This window comes from Silene latifolia, chromosome 1 (assembly GCF_048544455.1).
Source record: "Silene latifolia isolate original U9 population chromosome 1, ASM4854445v1, whole genome shotgun sequence".
Taxonomy (NCBI): Eukaryota; Viridiplantae; Streptophyta; class Magnoliopsida; order Caryophyllales; family Caryophyllaceae; genus Silene; species Silene latifolia.
The window spans coordinates 111,778,496-111,800,448 of record NC_133526.1 but is presented as its reverse complement, the minus strand read 5'-3'; positions in this window follow the sequence as shown (position 1 = coordinate 111,800,448).

Here is a 21,953-nt window from a genome sequence, read left to right as displayed (position 1 = left end):
TCATGTGGAAGTAATTTAATGCCAAGGAAACCTCAAATGTTATGAATTGTTGAATGTTGAGAAATTAATTGTTTTGATGAAGGCGTACCACTTCGATGTGCTTTGGAGCGGGATCCATTGAATTGGGCCCCCACACGGTTGTGAATTCAACCGCCCAGAGACAGAGTGACTATCACCCCGAAAAGCTATTGTCTAGAGGTTAACCGGTTGCCTAATAAGCGATTGGCGAAAGCAAAGGACACTAGCCCGGAAGGGACAAACCCCATCTTAAAGTTTTGAAATGTGAAAGTTAAATGAGGTCAATTTTTGAATACTAGTCATATCCACCCTTTGTTTATAACGATTTGAGCATTTCATTCCCAAAAAGCCTTTTGTCAAGCCACTTTGTCGAGCTTGGGACGATCCATGACCTTTACTTTTGTAGAGAATTCGAGACTTGTCATGTCATATGCTACTAGCATCATAGGGATCATCATTCCACCACCATCCGATCGCTCTTGACAAAAGCATTTGGAAATTGAGGACGAAAGTAGTCTAGTTTAACACCATTTGGAGGTGATTTAGTGCCATCCTCTTAGCCTTAGTAATTTGTTGAACTAGTATTTGTGAAGGATTATATGCTCTTAAATTTGTTCCTCTTTAGTGCCTCCGCCACTTGATGAGGAAGAGGCTATTCCTTTTGTAGATGCATCCATTATGTGATTTTGTGTGCTTAATGTTTGGATGTGTCGCCATTTTGGCAAGACCCACCTTGCCTTGCAAGAAGGCATCCTACCTCATGGTTGTCTTGTTGTGAGTTGAAGGGGCAGAGTGAGACCCGCTAATTGTCTCATATCGGCTATGTTATTAGGTTAGTTTAAATAATGGTCCTAGTCTTTGTCACCTCTTTACTCGGGACGAGCAAAGGTTCGGTTTGGGGATTTGATGTGACCATAATTAGCGCATATTTAGCCCCCGAATTAGCCTTGTTCCCATGCTTTTTAGTGCATATTTGGGTCATTTATTGTCTTTAGCTCTTTGTTTTGAATATTCTTTGAGATTTTGATCCCTTGGTAGGAAAGGAGTAAGAATCTTGCATTTTCATGGCAAAACGAGACTAAATTGATCGAATCCAATGACCAAGCATCAAGGAGAGACAAGATTAGAAGGCCTTTGTACATATTATAGTAGATGAGCAATGTTGAGAAAGGATCCTTGAGTCCCCGAGGAAATCCCCAAGGATTTTATGAAGAAAAGGGAAGAAAAGAAGAAGAAAGATTGCTGAGGTACAATCCGAGCGGTTTCTCCACAATCCGCCCGTCCTCCACAAGCACAATCCGTGCGTTTTCCTCCAAAGACGCCCGGGTTAGCAGCCACCAGAATCCGACCGGATTCCCTTGAAGACGCCCGTTTTCCCCCGCCAGAATCCGCCCGTCCCGACTCCAAAACGCACGGATTCCTGTACAGCGCAATTTCGTCTTCTCCAAGCTACAAAGAAAGAAGCCCTTCCTTCGAAAAATATCGGCTCCTCCCTGCTCAATCTAAAAAGTGTAATTACTAGTTTAGCCTTTAGTTAACCCTAATGCATCCCCTTAATTTCCACTATAAATACCCCATTAGTCTAATTAGAAGAGCAGGTTCTTCTTATCAATTCTTCGAGTAGTTAATACCAATCAAATCTCTCTTTAGTTTTGTAATCAACAATTAATCAAGTTTTAATACAAGTTTTATTTCCTTAATCTCTCTTTTGTTCATCCTTTATTTTGGGTAATTGAAGATTATTTGGGTTATTATTGGGAGATTGACAACCTCTCAATCAAGCATCAAGTACTTCTTTTATCTTTGCTTTATTATTAAAATCATTATTAGGTATAATCCTCTTGATCCCTTTTTAATTATTGTTAATTACTTTCATTTGTTCATCATGTTTCATTTTGTTGGTATGATTGACAACCTTGCTAGCATGATCAACATGATAATGAGTGAGTAGTCTCTTAGCTAGGGTTAATGGGTGATTAGGGGAAACCAACATGGGGAATGATTCATGCTTAAATTAATATGCTTTCATGTTTTATTTGCTTGCTTGTTTTGATCTCAACTCATGCACATGTTATGTTTGATGAAATGTGAGCCTATGAATCCTTGCATTTTTTACCCATCACCTATCTTTTCAATGAGACTTGTAAGACATAAACCAACTCGAGTCTCATTAGACCATGCATGTTGTTGAGTAGGGAAGATTAATTCGACTTGTAGGTGTTGTACAATCTAATCGATTCGGCTCCGGGACCCAAACTTTCCTAGTATTGTAAGATATAACCCAACTCAATCCATCACAACAATAATTGCTTGCTTATAATTTGAGAACATGTTTGTATGATCAATTCCCATGATTCCCCTATGACCCCATGACACCCTATTGCTTTTTATCAATTGTTTACAACTCTTTTAATTCATCTTGCTTGTTTATTTCCATTGCTATTTTAGTTAGTGACCTTCTACATCAACCCAAATTGTGACACCCCTAAGACACCACTAGTTTCAATAGAAATCTCATCTCAATTCCCGTCCCTTGGGATCCGACCTTTACTTGCCTCTTTACTAATTGTAGAGTTGTTTGTGAAGCTATAAATTGTTTTTTTATTCGGACGTGACCCAACGACCACATCTATTTAATTGTGAACACGAAACGGACCGATCAATGGTCATGTTGCATACTCACACACTTTGAGTTGTTTCACACTTTATTTATTTATTGAAACTAACGTATGTGTGTCTGTGTAATTGTCACCTATTTCCGGGGTGGCCTGTGTCGATCCACAAGATATTTTCGATCATATGGGGAGCAGGTTGAGTACATGTTTTGCTTGTTGATGTGATCGGGATTCGGGCCGCGCTACGGACTTTGGAGTCGAGTACTTAGCACTAGGTGGATGATATAGTCATAGACGAGTTGTATTTCATTTATCATTTGTTTAAGTTTATGGTTTGTAGTCACTAAAATTATTTATTTATAATAAATGTTTCTTGATTGTATCTCCGATTTACCACCTTTGGAAACCGAGATGGTAACATCTCCCAATTACCTTGGCTGGTAAGAAGGGGGTGTTACCATCTATGGATTATCATGTGGTATCAGTGCTAGCTTGTAGCATGCATGTTTACTTTGGGCGTTTTTTATCAAGTTATGAGATAACAAATAAAATTAAAAATTTGTGTTATGGCACGAAATTTTTATTGCATGCATACCTACTGACCTTAAAATGTTTGTGGTCAAACCGTTATAATTAGCAAATAATATCAATTCAAACTAATTAATTTTCATCAAATTAGTGGGGACTAATTTTTGAGTTTTAAAACAATTTAGACAATTAGTTTGAGCTTAAATGAGATTTAAGTGTTGATAATTGATTTTTAATGGTTAAAAAACGATAAATTCCACAAAATCGAACTAGATACTTAAGATTGTGCTAAGGGGCGATTTTGACATGAAATTTACAACATTTTATTTATAGTTTTATTGTTGAATTAATGAATGTCATTTATTTAGTTATTTATGCAATTTGTACCTAGTATGGCCTAGTTTATTTTTAATCGTTATTGCCCATAATGAAAGGGAATAACGGTTTGTAATTATTAATAGTTTATTTTTATTAGATCAAATGTATAATAGGTATTGCTATGTATTCATTTGTATCATTTTTATTCCTACTTATAATGAAGACCGGCGTTTTCTCGAGACGGTGCCACTTTTTGGAAGGAGTACCAACTCCCACAAGACGGTGCTATTTTTGGAAGGTGTTCCAGTGAAGAGGCAAGGGACCAAGGAGTTGGTTTCCGAATTTGTCATACTCTAGTTAATTTCCCTAGCTAGGTGACCATACTAGGATTTTTTTTTGCATTATTATTTTGCTTGCCCTTCATGCCTAAATCACCGCACATACATTTATTTTATTTTGCGATTGTCAATTAACGGTTATTCACAGTTCACCGACTTATTTCACTTATAGGGAATTAATAACTAAATTGACAAGATCTATCACATATTTAAATAATTGAGATTAGCCTTACCAATTAGTAATACCTATGAACCCTGTGTTCATTAGGGCAACCACGCTCGTGGACCCTTTTTACCTCGGGTAAGTAGGGTGATGAGATCACATGCCAAAATTGGGTTGGACTCAATGGGATAAGTGTTGTTCCGGGGCTAGGAGATGGATTTAGTTGAAATCCGTCAACCGAGAGTTCTAAGGGTAGAATTAGTCAAAAGTTGACTTACCGTTTATATATAAAAGGTGACATAAGATGACCATTTTTTGTCTAAAAACGGATCTCGGAATCATTTATATAATTTCGTGAGAGATCATTATATATATGCTAATACTTGATAAAATCGTTTTAGACAATGAATGTTTATATTCCTTATTTTGTTGTAGTTTTTGATTCGTAATGACAACATCATCTTCCACAACTCAACTTGGAAAAAACTCATGGCTAAGGATCGTAATGGACAAGTGTTTTTTGAAAGATGACGGAAGTAATTTCGTCGAATGGGAGTCAACCATCAAAAGCACCACGGTTTCTGATAACGTGCTCTGCTACTTGGTTGAGCCCCCATCTTCCAAGCCCGGCCCAAGGGCTACTACGGCGGCACGGACCGCCTATGATGACCATATGAAGGTCGCCAATGATGTCAAGAATGTCTTGATATGGTCCATGGCTTCTAACCTCAAGCTTCGTTGTATCTCCCTCAATGCATATGATATATTCACCGGGGTAACAACAATGTTTTCTCAAACACAGCAAATCCGCCAATATGAAGCCACGGTGCATTTCTTCGAAGCAAAGCTTGAAAAGGGCCAAAACGTTGGCCCACATGTGCTCAAAATGGTTGAGTATGTTGACACTCTGGAGTTACACCTTGGAGTTCGGAAGGGAAAGGGGAAGGGAAAGACCCAATTCAAAAAGCAAGAAAAAGGAAAGGGCAAAGCTATTATGAATAGCAAGACCAAGCCAAAGGGTGGCAAAAATTCCGATGTCGAATGCTATTATTGTAATGGCAAGGGCCATTGGAGGCGAAATTGTCCTAAGTACTTGGACGACATAAAGGCCGGGCGTGTGATGCCAACCGGGCGTGTGACACCAAAAGGTATAATATCCTTTACTCTCTATATGATAGACATTAATTATGCTTGCAGTTCTACTTGGATATTAAACATCGGATGTGGATCTCACCATTGTAATCATTTACAGGGGCTGAAAGACGTGCGAGCACTATCCAAGGGTGATGTGGACCTACGCATGGGGAATGGAGCTAGAGTAGCGGCCGTTTCCTTGGGGACATATGTAGTCACCTTAACTAGTGGTTTAGAGTTTTTTTTAATAATTGTTATTTTGTACCAATTTTAACTAAGAATATTATCTCCATCTCCATGTTAGATGCGGAAGGTTTTTATTTTGTGATCAAGGACAATAGTTGTACTTTTTCATTGAATGATATGGTTTATGATAAAACCATTTCTATTAGAGGTATTTATGTTCTTAATAATGTTAATGAAGTTTATCATGTAGAGAACAAGAAACTCAAAACAGATGAACCTAATCTATTCTACCTCTGGCATTGTCGTTTAGGTCATATAAACGAAAGACGCATAAAGAGACTTGTTTCATCTAAATTTCTCAAACCATTTGATTATGAATTTTATGGTGTATGCGAGTCTTGTCTTTTAGGCAAGATGACTCGTGCTCCTTTTAGGGGAAAAGGAACACAAGAAAGTGAGGTTTTGACTCTCATACATACCGATGTGTGCAGTCCATTAACCATCGCGCTAGAAGAGGTTATCATGACTTCATCACTTTTCCTGATGATTTAAGTAGATATGGGTATGTCTACTTAATGAAGTACAAAAGTGAAGCCTTTGAGAAGTTCAAAGAGTTTCAACATGAAGTAGAGAACCAATTAGATAAGAAGACTAAAGCCTACGATCCGATTCTGGTGGTGAATACTTAAACAAAAAATATGATTCGCACCTGAAAAATTGTGGTATTGTTTCACAATGGACTACTCCTGGCACACCACAATTAAATGGCGTGGCCGAAAGGAGAAACTGCACTTTATTAAATATGGTACGGTCTACGATGAGTCTAACTGAGCTTCCTGATTCATTTTGGGGTTTCGTCATTTTGTCTGCAGTATTCTCACTAAATCGAAGCCCGTCTAAAGCAGCCAATAAGCCTTCATATGAGATATGGACAGGGAACGTCCCTTATTTGTCGTTTATGAGAATTTGGGGCTGCGAGGCGAATGGTCAGAACAAGTCTGTCGATAAACTTGCATGCATAGCCGACAAATGTCTTTTTGTAGGATATCCAAAAGAAACACGTGGTTATTACTTCTATAATAGTCACGTTAACAAAGTGTTTGTGACTCGTGATGCTGTCTTCTTAGAAAAAGAATTTATTTCTAAAAGATAAAGTGAGAGGAAATTTGAACTTGATGAAGTTCAAGAGCCACAAACCGAGAATGAAGTGGAGGAAAACGTTCCCTGCTCTTCTGAAATTGTGATTGTTCCTAGGAGGTCAGGTAGAATTAGTCATCAACCTGACCGTTACCTCGGTAATATAGAGGAAAATAGTGATTTGTTACTTTTAGAAAGTGACGAACCCACTACCTACAAGTCAGCCATTTCTAGTCCCGACTTCATGCATTGGCTTGAGGCCATGCGATCCGAAATGGAATCCATGTACGAGAACCAAGTATGGGACTTAGTGGATTTATCTGAGGGAGTGCGACCCCTCCAGTGTAAATGGATCTTTAAGATCAAACTCGACATGGATAAACATATATATGTATATAAAGCTACATTGGTGGCAAAGTGTTTCCCTCAAATTCATGGTCTTCACTATGATGAAACCTTCGCCCCAGTCGTTATGCTTCGGTCCATTAGGATTATCTTAGCGGTTGCCACATTTCATAATTATGAGATTTGGCAAATGGACGTCAAAACAGCCTTCTTGAATGGGATTCTAGAAGAGGAAGTGTACATGACACAACCTGAAGGTTTTGTGGATACATCTAATCCTAAGAAGGTGTGTAAGCTTAACAGATCCATCTATGGTCTTAAGCAAGCATCTAGGAGTTGGAACCATCGCTTCGATCATGTCATTAAATAATACGGTTTTACTCAAAGTGTTGAGGAACCGTGTTTATACATGAAGTTTAGTAGGAGTAAGATTGCTTTCCTAGTTTTATATGTGGTTGACATATTGCTCATCGGGAATGATATACCGATGCTCATTTCCGTTAAGGAGTGGCTAGGGAATCATTTCCAGATGAAACCTTGGGAGAGGCACAACGCATCGTGGGTATCTGGATCTATAGGGATAGATCCAAAATGATACAAGCATTAAGTCAAGAAGCTTATATAGATAAGATTTTTGATCGGTTCAATATTAAAGACTCTAAGAGAGGCTTTCTTCCTATGGTTTCTGAAATCACTTTGATTAATTGACAGTGTCCCACCAAGCCTGAGGAGACTGAAGTCATGAAATTGATCCCTTATGCTTCCAATGTTGGATCAATCATGTATGCTATGATGTGAACCCGTCCCGGCGTCGCATTTGCTGTAAGTATGACGAGTTGTTTCCCAACCACCCCAGGTGAGAGTCACTGGATAGCCGTAAAGAACATCCTTAAGTACTTGCGAAGGACGAAACATTTCTTCTTAGTGTTTGGAGGAGAAACTGAATTGCGTGTAAGGGGTTACACGGATGCCAGTTTCCAAACCAACCGGGATAATTTGAAATCCCAATCTGGCTATGTCTTTTTGTTGAATAGAGGAGTTGTTTGCTGTAAGAGCTTCAAGCACAGTGTTACTGCGGATTCTACGACAGAAGCAGAGTACTTGGCATCATTAGGAGCTGCAAAGGAAGCTGTTTGGAATCGGAAATTCATGGAAGGACTAGGAGTAGTCCCTACCGCCGAAGACCCTATCACTATATATTGTGATAACAGTGGTGCTATTTTTCAAGCTAAAGAGCCCTAGTCTAGTAATAAATCTAGACATGTATAAAGGAAATATCATGTAATAGGAGATTACGTGGATAGTTATAACACCCCTATACACCAAGGTGCCTTACCAAGACCACCTAATGCATGAGAGTGCTACCATCTCGGTTACCCAAGGCAATGAATATCAAATAGACCATAAAAGAACGTACTTTAAATAAATAGTTTAAGTGAACACATTAAAATCCAAAGAATGTAAAGTACGATACAACTGTTCCAAATCTAAAAACCAACTAAAGAAAAATATACAGTTCGATAACACAGCGGAAGACTTCTACTAGACTCGTGATGACTCATGCCCAGCTAATTCATACCGCATCCAACTCATACCTGCTCAATAACTGCTCACCATCCCTGAATGGATCACCACAGTTTTTTAAACAATTAAACGGGGTCAGTTACTGCTTACACAATATAAGATAATACAACAACAACAACAACAACAACAACAACAACAACAACAATACACACAATTCTCCAACAACGTCACATCACCAATCACCTGACTAGCCTGAAGGTCTAGTCCTGCCAGATTACGGCCGCAACCAGTAATCCTCACCGCTAGTGGGGGACCGCAGCCGTTCCCATCTAAGCCCCGCTCATCAATACCGAGAGCAAACCCATGTTCCTTAATGTGCACATCCCCTCTTGTGGTGTGTTCCACAAGAGGCGAATCAAGTGTGTGAAGTCACTCCCGCAAGTGACTCCACTTAGCCGAGGGCGCATCTCGAGAACCACAGACAAACAACAACCAACTATAACATCAACAATTACCAATTCAATACGATATAGGACAATAACATCAATCAACCATCATCAACCAACCAATTATCTAATATACATGTAAACAATAACTAAGTAGGGAAACCCTACCTGGAAATGCAATTACGACAATGGTCCCAACAGCAGATCAGAAACGTTCCTCTACGAAATCGCCTCCTATCAATCATACAATCACCATCTAATACCAAAATACTCCCAAAACCCCCAAATCACCCAATTAAGGTTTAAACCAAAATCAACGAAACAATATAAAAACTATACTAAGATCTTATCCAGAATACGACGGTCTCAACGGTGTAAAGAACTCTGGAATCCGATGACTCTAGACCCTTGGATTTGATAGCAATGTGAGAGAAGGATCTTACGTTGTTTGCTTTTCTCTTGTAAAGGTTTTAGAATAAGTAAAGAGGTAAAATAATATTGACGGAAAGGTCTATATAATCTTTTCACGCGTTGCTATCAAACTCGGCAAAACCCGTATAAACCAACTTACTCGATCGAGTGGTCCCTACTCGGTCGAGTTGCCCCTACTCGATCGAGTACCCATCAGACAGCTCATAAATCCGTAGTATTACAGTATTCCCTCCTTAAAATGAACTTCGTCCCTGAAGTTCAAACCCAGCCTATAAAACATGAACTCCTAATACTAACTCCACCAACTATACCTACCGCCACAACATAGCTCACGATATCATATCAACTATATTATAGCCTCCCGACACTAACTCCATACACTACCGAATACCATCCACAAATGCCACACAAGGGTCCGTCTCACTAACATATTACTTACTAGCAAATACAATATCAAGACAATACAACTAGCGAGATCAATCACCAAACGGAATGTTACATTCTACCACCCTTAAAATGAACTTCGTCCTTGAAGTTTACTCATACTCATAAACATCATCACCCAACTGTCAACACTATCGAAGTATTCTTACACTCATAAACGACATACTACTACAAGCACTGCCATTACCTTTAATAGTATCAACCACAACATAAATCCATCCATTATTCTACACCAAGGCCTAAACTTCCAAATATACCGCAACATGTACAACCATCAAACTCTCTTTGTCGCATCCTACTCCTCTTAAGTTAAATACTCCTCTTAAACTTCCAAATATACCTCTTAAGCTATATCTTCTCATTATCCTCAGCACCACCGCATGTCAATGATAGCCGCCTATAACCTCAACAACTGCAACCATTCCTATATCCAAGGATCTCTTACTCTAACAGTTCTCTTACCTCAATTCATTCGGCACACCACCTAACCTATACCACCAAATCCTTAGCATAATCAATACGCCAATTCTTTCACATTATCGCCAAAATGACATACTTCTCCATATATATGCACTCATCTCCACGATCATAACTTATGATCCACAATTGTTACACGCACTCATATTAGCTTCTCAAGTTGTTTTCTTTTATTACCACAAAACTCACCCATAACTTAACATGATACTAAGTCCCAACAGTCCGTACTCACTGCCCCAATAAAAGGTTATAAACCACCTGTAGTTTCCAGTTCAATACCACATGTGTTCCACAAATTATCTTGCCACAACTATGTCCACAAATGCCTCATCTAAAACAAGATCAAAAGTACTTTAAAAACCTCTCACAACTGTGCCCCATTAACAGAATATTACTATACCATGACAACAATGGAAACATATCCAACTCTCTTTCATATCATACTCTACCCTCACTCCCAAGCCGACACTGGTAAGAAACATTAATAAATAAAACAACAGTCTATATGTCCAAACCAAAACTCAAAGGAAACACCACTAAACAAAACAACAATCTATATAACTGGTATACACTTTCGAAAACTCGTCTCATAAGTATCCCGTCTACTCCACCACAACCGATGACAGCATCGCAACACCGCCACCAACAGCCGCACAACAGTGCGAAAGTATACGCATCACAACACGAAGTACCATACCCGGATCGCCACCCGAGGCACAACAACCACATCGATAGTCATCAAAACTTATACAATCCCATAAACACTGAGTCAGTATAACTTCCTTGACGAGAAAACTTCCTTAAAACCGCTTTACTAGATCACAACGCAACATATTACACGGAATAAACAGATAATAAGCTTATGAATATCATCTATACTATTACTCATGAGGTCGGAACCTCACAGTGTCACTTATAGATATCATACATACAAATACAAGTATAACTAGCCATTCCAGATCACCCAAAGTACAACTTTTGAATATCATCCTATTAGGTTACCATGCATAACATATGACGCGGAACACTCAGATAACGACTATATAACTATCACACCATACCACTACTCGTGAGGTCAGAACCTCACACAAACATTTACATACATCATAGACCCGAAATCACATCTAACTAGTCAATCCTGATCACGTAAGTTACCATCTTATAACGGTTACCTCTCGTTCGAGCTTAACTCGTATGCCCCTCATAACACATTCTCCCATTCGCGTAACCATCACCTCATGACAAAAGTACTCATATCATTAATACCGAACTACTAGCAATCGTCTCTTATAACCACATCTTGTGACACCCCGCGATAAAGCGGAAAATATAACTAATAAATTAAAGCGGAAATTTATGATATTTTAAAAAAATTTTAATTACTAGTAAAAGATTAACACGCGGGTGCCAAAAGAAATGAAACAAATATAACAATAGACAAACTTAGGTTATTACAACCCAAGTCTAGAAAGCGGGGAAAAGATATCCCACGAATAAATAAATAAAGGGTTTCTAAACTAGCAAACTAAGGTCCAAGGGTTTAGTTCTCGCTAGCCCACACGTCTTCCCCACGTAAGCATCTTCACAACCTGTCATTCATGTAAACATGAACGCCACAGTTAGTGGGGAGTAACTCAAGGTTCTCCCAGCCACAAAATGTCGAAACAAGAACACAGATAAACACAGATAAACAAGAACTATTATCTCAACTGAATGCAACAAACATTAGCCTGATTCCTAAGTGTGAGAGACCTACCTCAGTTAAACAGTTCAGACCCATTGCTTGCTGCAATGTACTTTACAAGGTTATCTCTAAAATTCTTTGCAATAGGCTTGCCCTGCATACGCCCGATCGATACATGAAAGTCAAGGAGCATTTGTACAAGGTAGATCCATTATTGAGAATGTTCTGATATGCCAGGATATAGTACATCAATACTCTAGGAAAAATGTTTCTCCCAGATGCTTATTCAAAGTTGATTTGCAGAAAGCCTATGATACTGTAGAATGGGACTTTGTGGCACAATTGTTTGTTGGACTGAAGTTTCCTAACAAATTTATTGATCTCCTGATGACTTGCATAACAACTACTTCCTATACCTTAGTCTTGAATGGAAGCAACTTTGGGTACTTCAAGGGTAAGAAGGGACTCAGGCAGGGTGATCCAGTCTCCCCTCTTATTTTTACAATTTGTATGGATTATTTGACAAGGCTCATTGCCTATGCAACAGCCAGATGACCATTTCATTATCATCCACAATGCAAAGGAATTAAGTTAACTCACCTCATGTTTGCAGATGATCTCTTGATGTTTTGCAAAGGAGATGCACCATCTATTCTCCTCCTTGTTAAAGCTTTCACCTCCTTTTCTAATGCATCAGGTTTACAGATGAACAATGCAAAGTCAGAAATATTTTTTAATGGCATGAATGTGGACTTGCAGACTGATATTCTATCAGTCACTGGATTTCCGGAAGGAAAAATGCCTTTTAGATATTTAGGGGTCCCAATTCAGCCAGGGAAAGTGTCAAAGAAAGAATGCAGCAGTCTTGTGGAGAAAATGATGACAAGGATCAGAAGTATTGGTGCAAAAAAGCTATCTTATGCTGGTAGGGTTGTTCTCATAAACTCAGTGCTTAATACATTGTACAATTACTGGGCAGCAATGTTTGTCATTCCTAAAGCTGCTATTAAGAGAATTGAGGCTATATGTAGGAACTTCCTATGGGATAGGTCCTCTGAATATCATAGAGTTCCTTTAGTAGGTTGGGACAGAGTTACCATGTCAAAAGCTGCAGGGGGACTAGGGATTAAAAAAGCCAGCACCTGGAACATTGCTTCAGTTGGAAAATTGGTGAACTGGATATATGTGAAGGCTGACAGGCTTTGGATTAAGTGGATAGATAGTGTTTATCTCAAAGGGATGAACTGGAATGACTATACACCTGCAAATGACTCTACTTGGACCTGGAAGACTATTTGTAAGCTGAAGGAGCAGCTTAAACATGGATTCATTGATAATTGTTGGGCTCCTCATCAAAAAGGTTATACAATTAGCCATGGATATGAATGGCTTATGGGAACAGATCCTACTCAGCATTGGACAAAAATAGTTTGGAATGAATGGAATGTGCCCAAACATTCCTTCAATTCCTGGTTGATAATGCAGGGTGGATTGAATACTAAAGCCAGGCTCTTTTCGTATGGATGCTGTCAGGATGACCTGTGTGTCCTGTGTGCAGAACATGCTGAAACTAATGAGCATCTATTTGCTGAATTTAAATTCAGTTGTCAAGTTCAGAAATATGTTGAAGACTAGATTGAACGTCCTTTCCCCACTGATAGTGAGCTGCTGAATGTTTCTGATAGCAGCATGAAATGGAAGGCTCTAGCCTTGGTGCTCTCGTGCTACAGGTACACAGTTTGGCATCAACGCAATCTTGCTCGAACTCAGTTCAGTGTTGCCAGGCCTGTGCTAGTGGCAGAACGGATGAAGATGGTGGTCCAACAACAAATTCGCAAATTTCCTGATCGTAGAGGAGGACAAAATGAGTTGAATGCAAGGACTTGAATTGGTTTCTGTTAATAGAAATGCTTTGTTTCTATTTGTAGAAAGCTTTTTGGTCCTTTTGTAATTGGATATGTCTTTTTGAAATATATATATATATACTCACATTTCACCTAAAAAAAAAAGAACATATTAGAACATCATGAATATAACTATTTGATGCAAGCACTCAGACATGAGACTAACATTCAAAACATGCATAGTCAATCATAGATAAGGCATATGATACATCCTGTTGGAATAAGTGTCCTCCGACAATAATGCGATCTCAACTGTCGATCATGATGATCACATGTTTAAATCTCATTTTAAGAATACATGTGGGATGTAATATTTTACAGTCAACTGGTCCACACATATCGGTAATGATTGGCTGACTAGAGTTTGACATTACTGTCGTGCGACGGTGGTGATCAGTTGATCCCCTTAGGTCATACCTATAGGGTGACGCTCTTAATTGATTATTTAATTAATCGTATGCCGATAAGAGTTAATTAAATTGCTTAAAATTGACGGATGATTTTGTGAGTAAAGTTAACGTGTCTTATTGTAATTCGATTAAATTAGATACGGTCTAAGTAATCGAATTGTTTTATTACTTGGATAAAATTATTGTTTACGAAACAATTGAAATTGAAATTGAATGAATAATTTATTATAAATACAAGACGTAATTTATAATTTGATAAACCGTTTTGGTACAAGTAATTACGAATTACTAGTCGATTTTGTATATGACATATTTTTTTAGTATGTTAATTTTTAATATGTTAAAAATACATTACAATTTCACATGTCAAGTAACATGTCACATATGTCACAATTGACAAACGACAAAATAAAATGGACTACCCATTTTATTTAAGTGTGCCGAAAAAAAGGAGGGAGTATTAGATTTATATTGTGTTTTTATTTTTAAGTTGACAAATTGTCACAATTGACATTTGTCACATATGTCACAATTGACAAATGACAAAATAAAATTGACAAATTGTCACATATGTCACAATTGACAAATGACAAAATGATCAAACCCTACTTGTAGCCTTGCATGCCTATTTTTCTTGGGTAGAAAAACAAGCTCATGCATTGGCTCCTACTCCCTCCTCCAACCGGTTTTTCCAAGAGAAAAGAGAGAGCTTTTCCTCTATCAATTCATTCACTACTTCATCATATTTTTCTAGTGTAAGAAAATGAGATTACTCTCTACTTTTGTGAAAATTCTAGAGAAACAAAAGCTCACAAATTCCTCTCCTCTTAATCGAAATAGAGGAGAACAAAATAAATATTTTGGGTCAATTTTAAGCTAGATTAATAATATTACTAGTTCATAATATTATTAATTATTAAGAGTAACACATTGGGTATATGCTTTTGGGAGAGGTTCTAATTTGAACCTTGTTCATCCATTATAAGGAAAGCTCAAGAACTAACAAGAAGGAGATCTTGTTGGTGCCCAAATGGCCGAAAATAAGATGGTGAGAAATAGATTTTTCCATCTCTTTTATTTTAGTTTGCATGCATAAGATCTAGAATTTATTTTATGACTAAATAAATTTGAACATATATGAATATGTAAATTAATGAGATTATATGAATCCAACAAGTGGTATCAGAGCCTTAGGTTGTTTGCATGCAAATCGGTTTATAGTTTTTCCGAGTTATAAGATTAACATACAAAACTAATTAATATGGATTTATGAAGATAAACCTAAAAATAACTTTGCATGTTACAAGTTTCTGGTCCTAAGTGATTTTTAGGACATTTTGGTTTATTTATGGATTTTATTGTTCATTTTATATAATATTGGCATTAAAATGTGATTTTTATGATAAAAATGTCATTTTTGGACGAAAATTAGCTAAACTTCGAATTTTTCAGTGATTTGTTTTCACATATATTATCTACTGATGGCCTGTAAATGTTCATGATAAAATGAGTTGTTTTGCTCGAAATATGAATTTTTCAATTTAAAATCATATTTAAATGGATAAATAGGTTAATATGAGTTATATTTCGAATCTGGTCATGGAAATTTAGTATGTTGTCACATGAAATTTTACAATATGTGTGTAAAATATTTGGCTATAATGAAGTCTTTATGCATGATTTATGAATTTTTGATGAAAAATCACATAAATAGTGACTATAATTAGTAATAATGCTAAAACATACTTCATGACTAAGGAAAAACGTCACATGTTGCATTTTATCATATATTTCAGATCTAAAAGTGAAAAGTTGATGAAAATATTTTTCTCATATTTTTATGGTCATAATTGTTAAAATCGATAAACCGCAACATTGTTTTTCTCGATAAATTTTCGAAATTTTTAACCTAAGTTTTGAACATTATGAGTGTCATGGTATTTTTCCAGAATGTTCATGAGTTTAAATTTCAAATTTTGAATTTATTTGAAATTTTTATAATTTAATTTGAAGTTTATAGCATAATTTTGTATTTTAGGTCCATTTATGAACAATATTAAGAAATCAAGATTAATTATTGTCAAAATATTAGTGGAGACTAATTTTGATTCCTAAGATGGTTAGGCTAATTAACTTGTACATAAATATGAATTTATGTAATTATTGTGATTTTAAAATGTTAAATCACGCAAATCCGTAAAAACCGATTAATATACGATATTGGCTCTTAAAAGGCGATTTAGCATAAAATCTAGCATGTTCATACATATTATAATGCTGCATTTTATTTATGATTGTCATAATTTAATACTATGTAATTTTTGAATTATGTAATTTTACTTAGTATGGCCTTAGTTTTAATTGGTATTACCCGAAATGTATGGGAATATCGATTCGGTTGTAATTATTATGATCTCGTATCACCGTTTTGTAATTTAATAGATTTATTTTTATTTTAATTACAAATGTATAATAGGAAATTATGTAATTCATTTTGTAATTTATTTATTCCGGAGTACCTTGAAGACGGTGCCATTCAAGAAGGCGATCCTTCAAAGAAAGTGTTGCCTTGAAATGCGTGCCAAGACCGAAGCTCAAGGGACCAAAGGAGTTGGTTTCCGAATTTGTAATAGTTTATTAGATTTACTATTTTAGGAAGGCCATACTAGGATTTTATTTTTATGCTTTGCATTTTATTTATATGTTGCTTGCATCGCTAAATCGCCATAACTAAACATGCATTTTAAATCGAGTTTATCGACCGTGTCAATTACAATTATCGTAGTTCCCCGCTTTAGTTCACTTAAAACGTGCTAGATAATAAATTGACATGACCTCTCGGTAAAATAAACAATTGAGACTTAGCCTTACCAAAAAGTAGAAATCATGAAAACATATTTCATGAGGGAGTGCACTCGGTCCTACCGGGGTACAAACCTTGTTACGTAGGGGAAGTGGGTGATAAATTTCTATCCACCGAATTTATGTTAATAAAGGGTATTTCGGCACACCGTGCCCTAAGTTAATATGAATTTGGATCATGGACACATTTATTCGAAATTTGGATTGAACTCAACGAAAGTAATTCACGACGATTTCCGGATGTGTTTCGGGCTAGAGATAAATATTAATGTAATTTTATCGACCAAAAGTTCTAAAAGTAGAATCGATTAAAGAGTTAATCCACCGAGTCATGTTAATAAAGGGTATTTCGGCACACCGTGCCCCAAGTTAATATGAATTTGGATCTTGGAATCATTTATCATAGTTGGGTAGAGGTCACTATGTAAATGCTTTACTTGTTATTTACAAGTATTAATAAAACGATAAATGTTAAGTTTTCCACTATTCCGTTATCCTATTATTCTATTTCTTTACCACAATTCATATACGATATCATTTCGATTTTTGATTCAAATCTCCATTAAAACACCGTAACTAAAGACAAAATTTGAATTTTTCTTCTAAAAACCTCGTATTATCCATTGTAAGGATCTCTTGTGAAGAGTATAGATAAAAGTTATTCGTGATCAAAAGGGTTTTTGATTCTTGACTAACATATCTACTTACAATGAATTGTTTCTCATATGCTTAATTGAGTTAAGTACTTTGAAACGTTACATCATTTTGGTAACTAGATTTGTTTGAAATCAAAATTGACCAAAATACCGCAACCACTTCAATGAAAGTTTTAAGACTAAACAAATGAATTTAAGAGTAGTCTTCATGAAATTCAATTTTGCTTCTCTAAGCAAAGACTCATTGAAATGAGTGGGAGCATTCTCTTAAACCGTTAAGAAAAGGACGAAGTTCAAAGAAGTAAAATTAGAATGGAATTGATACAAGGTAATGTTAAAAGTAAAGTTATTGAGAATAACGATACTAAACCTATCAATCCCGACCGATAAAGTTTCTATTGTCTTAATTGTTGGACGCTAGAAAGGAAACTACCCCAAATTATTGAAGAATCAACAAGTTAGTTGTGGTACATATAATGGGACCTTCTTCTTTAAATGTTTATTTGATTGACATAAATTTTGCTAGTACTACTTCGTCAATATTAGAAATCGGTGGTGGTTTTCATCATTGTATTTGATACATAGGATGATTAGAATATGACGACTAGCAACAATGATGTTGAGAGATAGAGTCATTGTGTACTCAATCTAGTTTTTGGGTTTAGAGTTATACTTAATTGTGACTATTAAGTGCATAAACTCTAAATAAGAATATAAATTTTTTAAGATACAAAAGAGGTTTCACTTTTGTGACCCTATACACCATGATTTGATGTATGGCTAGCCTATTATCAAGGTGATTATATTCTAAACTAAACTAGAATGATATATCATGAAGATGATGCAAGACTCAAATTGGTAACCCAAGATTAAACCTTAGATTCTGGAATGATGAACGCAAAGAGTTATCGAGTACTCTTGAAACCATTAGATCTTATGGTATATGCGTATCTTGTATTCAAAGCAAGATGTCTCGTGCCTTTTGGTTGAAAAGGAGATCGAGTTTGTAAATCATTGATCCAAAATAGGTTGATCATTTTCTTTTACCAACAATTTAAGTTGACGCTAATGTGTTCACTTAATAAGGTAAATAGAGAAATCTTTGAAGAAGTTCAAAAAGTTCAAAGAATCACGATTTAGTCGTGATGGGATTATCAAAGTAAAGACTTTGGTATAAGCCAAAGGAAATGTGATATAGTATCACAAATTAATCTCTCTTAGCACGCATTATGGGATAATGTGTGGTTGAATAAAGAAATCAAACGCTATTCGATATGGTTTGGATTTCAATCAAGTTACTTTGAGTTACTTGATCCTTTTGGGGATTTTATCATTTTGTCTAAATTATTTTTCCTCTAAATCTAAAACGAATCATATGAGATATGAAATGGTAAGGTACCATGTTTGTAAGTTTTTCAAAAAAACAAATGCTCATTTTTCCTTACTATAATCACGAGTACAACGGGTTTGGCTCGTGAAGCTGTCTTTCTAGAATACAAGTTTATTTCTAGAAGACAGAGTGGGAGAAATTATTCAAGAGCCACAAAGAATGTTATGTCGCAAATTCAAGAGCCAAAAAGAATGTTATGTCGCAAGAAACTGGTCTTTCTTGGCTACATGAGACGTTTTGTGTAAGATGTTGTTTCTTCAAAACCTAGGAGGTTAAAGTCATCACTTGTTGAAGATGATGAATTAGTGTTACTTTTAGAAAGTAAAGAGCTTGCAACTTACAAAGAAATTGTTTGATTCAAGTTGATTACTTCTGGAAAGTAATGAACATATGACTTACATAAGAGTGTTTAAGTCACAACTCAATACAAGGCTTAGAGCCATGGAAATCCGAAATAAATTCCAAGTGAAATTGTTGGATATCAAAGAGAGATATCAAAGCTTGATTGGTGGGAAAGGGTTTTGCACTAGTTGAAATGCTTAAGTCTATTTGGATCTTCTTAAGGGTTGTATTTCATTATGATGAGATATATAGCAAGTGAATCCAAAAACCAACTTCTTCAAAGAAGAAATGTATTCGATACATGTTATGAGTTTTTTGCAATCCTTAGATAATGTGCAACTTAAGAGATGGTCTTGAGTAGGACATCAATGAGTTGGAATCAATGATTTGATCATGGTATAAAAATTTTCCCGATAAGTTGAGAAGTTGTGTTTATACATGAAGTTTAGTGGGAGTTACGGAAATTTTAGTAGTCTTATATGTGGATGACATATTGATCATTGCGAATGATTTAAGACCTTGGAGAAATATAGTACATCTTTAATATCCGGACTTATGGAGATGAATCTACATGATATTAATGTCAAATAAGGAGTCTTATGTTCATAATATTCATGACTAGTTCAATCGAGTTGAACATATTTGATTGATTCCATTTGCTTCCGCTGCCGGATCAATTAAATAAGTAATGATGTATAACACTTCATATACTTTGATTATGATGAATTGTTTCGAATCGAATTTAAGTAATAGTTACCAAATAGCCATATTGATTATTCTTAAGTACTTGAAGAAGCATTAAAGATGCAAAGTTAAGTGTTTTTGCAATTCACAAGTTTGTGTAAGGGCTTACACTAATAACTGTTGAGATTGTATAAGGTTTCGGACAAAAACCGTATTCAAAATACTTAAAGATGGTTAAGGAACCATTGTGGCTATGTTATTTAAGAAGTGGATTTGCTAGAATTGTTCTAGGCAATAAAGAACAATGAGAGATGCTTACAACGGAAATTGAGTACACTTGCAATCATGGGATGTGCAAGAGGGATGAGTCCCATTAATGTGAAAACAGTGGGAGCTATTTTAAGGCAAGAAAGCCTATGTCTAGATTGGATCTAGACACGTACTCAGAAAGTTTTGTAATGTAAATGTATACATTACGAAAGGAAAACAAGTATGTAGCAAGGTTGAGCAGGGAGTTGCTAAAACCTACTTACAATGCCTATTCATAGGCTTAACATGATGAGTCATGTCATTTCAATTGGATTGAGATGAACAACTACATACAAGATAAAATTAGATTATAGAATATGAAATAATAATCAGGCATTGACTATTCATATGTGATAATCGCATTTATCGTTCGAGTTTTACTTTAAAACTCTTTTATTATACTTTGTTACATCCAAACGGGTTGTATGACAATATTGAACCCCGTTAAAGTGAACCCGGATTAACATGGTATTCGCCCATAGTCACTTGTATGAGGTGACGTCTCGAAGTGACTAGAGTGTGATGCGATTGATGGCAAGTTCAAGTGCCATAGAGTCATGTGAGATGACTAGTCGATCACATAGGCAGACTGTTAGGAACACTTTGTCGGGCCTTATGACCGCTTATAGAGTTCTGGCAAATTTATGTAGCCTCGTCGTGGCGAGAGCTACTATAGTATTCTAATGAGTCGATTCTTTTGACTAAAGACTGTTTTCCTAAGGTGGCATAATTTCAGATTAACTTTGATTTATGTTACTACGACCTTCGTAAATGGGGTCAAATGGGCATATTTTGGGTTATGATGGTTGTGGCTAGTCGAAGGGAACAGTGCGATAGGAATTGTCCACCCCCTTGTCAGGGTTAAAACAATATCTCAGGGCCACTCGAGGAGTAATGAACTGGAAATGCGTGGCCACGCTCGGAAGGTATCTATGGTAGATAACTCCGGTCAATCAGTTATTCTCCAAATCGAGGAAACCACTCTCGATATGATCACTTGAAAGTACGACCTGAAAGACAACTTGCATTGAGTGGGAGATAGTAATAGGACAAGAGAATTGGTGACGCACACTATTGTTGGAATAAGTGTTCTCCGACAATAATGCGATCACAACTGTCGATCATGATGATCACATGTTTAAATCTCATTTTAAGAATACATGTGGGATGTAATATTTTACAGTCAACTGGTCCACACATATCAAACACATTTATAATACTGATGTAGCATGCGATGTCAAAATCTTGGCCCCATGATACTGATGTAGCATGCGATGTCGTCGGGTCACATCTAATCAAACACATTTATAATACTCAACAAACTACTAGTTAGCGGTAAGTCGAGGTCGATCCATGGGACGGTGTGCTTTGGGTTCTAAGTCTATCTATCTTAATTTATGCTAGTGTCACAATTTGGTTGGGTTTGTAGTTGTGTTTAAACTAGTGAAAGCAATAAAGTATAACAAGCAACGAAATAAAGGATGTAAACAAATGATTAAAAGTGCTAGGATATCATGGGGTCATAGGGGATTCATGGTGTTGATCATACAAACATGTTCACAATTATATGCAAGCAATTAATGTTGTGGAGGAACCGAGTTGGTTTA